Consider the following 4,796-nt stretch of genomic DNA (forward strand, 5'->3'; position numbering starts at 1 on the left):
AAAGTTAACCATTTCATTTAGATTTTCAAATTTTGTGGCATACAGGTTTTTAAAGTATGATCTTATGATTCTTTGGATTTCCATGGTGTTGCTTGTTATATCTCCATTTTCCATTTTTAATTTTATTAATTTAGATATGCTCCCTCTATCTTTTAGTTAGTATGGCTAAGGGTTTGTTTATTTGTTGATCTTCTAAAATAAAAAACAGGCCTTGGGTTTGTTGATTTTCTATATTGTTCTTTTTGTTTGTAGTTCATTGATTTCAGCCCTCAGTTTCATTATTTCCTGCTGTCATCTCCTCTTGGGTGTGTTTGCTTCCTTTTTTACAGGGCTTTCAGGGGAGCTGTTAAATGGCTAGTATGAGCTCTCTCCACTTTCTTTATGAAGGAACTTAGTGCTATGAACTTTCCCCTTTTTAATTTTTTAAATTTATTTATTTATTATTAATTACAGTTTATTCACTTTGTATTCCAGCTGTAACCTCTTCCATCATCCCCTCCCAAACCCAGCCTTCTTCCTTCATCTCTTCCCATGCCCCTCCCCAAGTTCAATGATGTATTGATTTCTTGAATTGTATCTTCTACACCTGAGATTCTCTCTTCCATCTCTTGATTCCCTTGGTGATGCTTATGTCTCTAGTACTTATCCTCTTCCCTAAGTTTTCCATCTCCAGGATTTCATTGGAATGTCTTTTCTTTATTGCTTCTATTTCCATTTTAAGGTCATGGACAGTCTTATTCATTTCCATATCCAATTTGGTTGAATTTTTGTGTATTTCTTTTGGGGATTTACTTTGTTCCTTCAAATGTTTGATTGTATTTTCCTGTGTGTCTTTAAAAGATTTATTCAAGTGGGAGTCTTCAACACCCCACTCTCAACAAAGGACAGGTCAACAAAACAGAAATTAAACAAAGAAGCAATGTCTCTAACAGAAGTCATGAATAAAATGGACCTAACAGACATTTACAGAAACTTACAGAAAAACACAAAAGAATTTACCTTCTTCTCAACACCTCATGGAACCTTCTCCAAAATAGATTATATGGTTGGTCACAAAGAGAGCCTCAATAGATACAAGAAGATTGAAATAATCCCTAGTATCCTATCTGATCAACATGGACTAAAGCTGGACCTCATCAAAAACAGAAAGAGCAAAAAGCCTACACACACATGGAAACTAAACAACTTTCTACTAAATGACAGCTGGGTCAGGGAAGAAATAAAGGAAGAAATTAAAGTCTTCCTAGAATTTAATGAAAATGAAGACACAACATACTGAAACTTATGGGACACAATGAAAGCAGTACTAAGAGGAAAGTTCATAGCACTAAGTACCTTCAAGAAGACATCCGAAACATCTCACTCAAGCAACTTAATGGCTCACCTAAAAGCCCTAGAAAAAAAAAAGAAGCAAACACAACAAAAAGGAGTAGATTGCTGGAAATAATCAAACTCAGGGCTGAAATCAATCAATTAGAAACAAATAAAACAAAGAATCAATGAAACCAAGAACTGGTTCTTTGAGAAAATCAACAAGATAGACAAACCCTTAGCCAAGCTAACTAAAAGGCAGAGAGACACCATCCAAATCAACAAAATCAGAAATGAAAAGGGGGACATAACTACAGACACTGAGGAAATCCTAACAATCATTAGGACTTACTTCAAAAGTCTATATGCCACAAAATTTGAAAATGTAAATGAAATGGACAATTTTCTTGATCGATTCCATTTACCAAAGCTGAGTCAAGAAGAGGTAAATCAATTAAATAGTCCTATATCCCCTAAGGAAATAGAAGTGGTCATCGAAAGTCTCCCATCCAAAAAAAAGCCAAGGGCCAGATGGTTTCAGCGCAGAATTTTACCAGACGTTCAAAGATGATCTGACTCCAATTCTCTTCAAACTATTCCACAAAATAGAAACAGAAGAAACATTACCAAATTTATTCTAAGAAGCCGCAGTCACCTTGGTACCTAAACCTCACAAAGATCCAAAAAAGAAAGAGAATTTCACGCCAATCTCCCTTATGAACATTGATGCAAAAATACTCAATAAAATACTTGCAAACCGAATATAAGAACACATCAAAGATATCATCCACTATGACCAAGCAGGCTTCATCCAAACTATGCAGGGGTGGTTCAATATATGGAAATCCATCAATGTGATCCACCATATTAAAAAACTGAAAGAAGAAAAAGCACATGATCATCTCCTTAGATGCTGAAAAAGCATTAACAAAATCCAACATCCATTCATGTTTAAAGTATTGGAGAGATCAGTGATACAAGGCACATATCTAAACATAGTAAAGGCAATATACAGTAAACCTATAGCCCACATGAAACCCAATGGAGAGAAACTCAAATCAATCTCAATGAAGTCAGGGACAAGGCAAGGCTGCCCACTCTCTCCATATCTCTTCAACATTGTTCTGGGTGTCCTTGCTAGAGCAATAAAACAATTGGAGGAAATCAAGGGAATAGAAATCGGAAAGGAAGAAATCAAAGTATCACTATTTACAGATGATATTACAGTATACCTGAGTGACCCCAAAAATTCTAGCAGAGAGCTCCTACAACTGATTAACACATTCAGCAAAGTAGCTGGATACAAAATTAACTCAAAAAAAGTCAGTAGCCCTCCTGTATATAAAAGACAAAAAGGCTGAGAAAGAAATTAGGAAAACAACACCCTTCACAATAGCCACAAATGACATAAAGTACCTTGGTATGACCCTAACTGAGCAAGTCAAGGCATTCTATGAAAAACATTTCAAGTCTCTGAAGAAAGAATTAGAAGATAATATCAGAGGATGGAAAGATCTCCCATGCTCATGGCTTGGCAGAATTAACACAGTAAAAATGGCCTTCTTACCAAAAGAAAGCTACAGATTCAATGCAATCCCCATCAAAATTCCAACACAATTCTTTACAGACCTTGAAAGAAAAATTCTCAACTTCATATGGAATAAAAAGAAACCCAGAATTGCTAAAACAATACTCTCCAATAAAAGATCTTCTGGAGGTATCTCCATCCCTGTTCTGAAGCTATACTATAGAGAGCAACAGTAATAAAAAGTACATGGTACTGGCATAGAAACTGCATGGATCAATGAAACCGAATAGAACACCCAGAAATAAACCCACACACTTATGGACACCCGATTTTTGACAAAGATGCCAAAGCCATACAATGGGAAAAAGCTAGCATCTTCAACAAATGGTGCTTGTCTAACTGTATGTCTATATATAGAAAAATGCAAATAGATCCATACTTATCACCCTGCACAAAACTAAAGTCCAAGTGGATCAAAGACCTCAACATAAAACCAGACACATTAAATCGGTTAGAAGAAAAGGTAGGGAAGATCGTTGAACTTATTGGTACAGAAGTCAACTTCCTTAAAGAGAACACCAAGGGCACAGGTTCTAAGAGCAACAATCAATAAATGGGACCTCATGAAACTGAAAAGCTTCTGTAAAGCAAAGGACACTGTCATCAAAACAAAATGAATGTCTACAGTTTGGTACAGAATCTTCACCAACCCTCTATCTGAAAGAGGGCTAATATCCAGTATACATAAAGAACTAAAGAAGTTAAAAAGCAACAAATCAAGTAATCTAATTAAAAAATGGGGAACAGAGCTATACAGAGAATTCTTGATAGAGGAATATCGAATGGCAGAGAAACACTTAAAGAAATGCCCAACATCATTAGCCATCAGGGAAATGCAAATCAAAACAACTCTGAGATTTCACCTTACACCCATCAAAATGGCTAAGATCAAAAAGTCAAGTGACAGCACATGCTGGAGAGGTTGTGGAGAAAGGAGAACCCTCCTCCACTAATGGTGGGAATGTAAACATGCACAACCACTCTAGAAATCAATCTGGCACTTTCTCAGACAACTACGAATAGTGCTTCCTCAAAATCCAGCTATACCACTCCTAGGTATATATCCAGAAAAGGTCCAAGTACACAATAAGAACATTTGCTCAGCCATGTTTGTAGCAGCTTTATTTGTAATAGCCAGAAGCTGGAAACAGCCCAGATGACCCTCAACTCAGGAATGGATAAAAAAAATGTGGTACATCTACACAATGTAATATTACTTAGCAATAAAAAACAAGGAAATCATGAAATTTGCAGGTAAATTTTGGGAACTGCAAAAGATCGTCCTGAGTGAGGTATCCCAGAAGCAGAAAGACACACATGGTATATACATATAGACATATAATATAAGATAAACCTACTAAAATCTGTACACCTAATGAAACTAAAGAAGAGGGAGGACTTTGGCTATAATCCTCAATCCCCATCCTGAAAGGCAAAGAGGATGGACATCAGAAGAAGGAGCAAACAGGGAAAAAGGCAGGAGCCTGCCACAGAGTGCCTCTGAAAGGCTCTGCCTTGAAGACTATCAAAGCAGATGCTCAGATTTATGGCCAACTGTTGGGCAGAGTGCATGGAAACTTATGAAAGAAGTGGGAAATAGTAATATCTGGAGAGGACAGGAGCTCCACAATGAGAGAAAAGAACCAAAATAAATCTGAGCACAATGGTCTTTCCTGAGACTGATTCTCCCAACCAAGTACCATGCATCGAGATAACCTAGCACTCCTGAACAGATGTAGCCCATGGCAGCTCAGTGTCCAAGTAAGTGGGTTCCATAGTAATGGGAACAGGGACTGCCTCTGACATGAAATGATTGTCCTGCTCTTTGATCACCTCCCGCTGAGGGTGAGCCCCATTACCAGGCCACAGAGGAAGACAATGTAGCCACTCCTGATGA

Source organism: Psammomys obesus, unplaced genomic scaffold, assembly GCF_907164565.1.
Source record: "Psammomys obesus unplaced genomic scaffold, mPsaObe1.curated_primary_1811, whole genome shotgun sequence".
Taxonomy (NCBI): domain Eukaryota; kingdom Metazoa; phylum Chordata; class Mammalia; order Rodentia; family Muridae; genus Psammomys; species Psammomys obesus.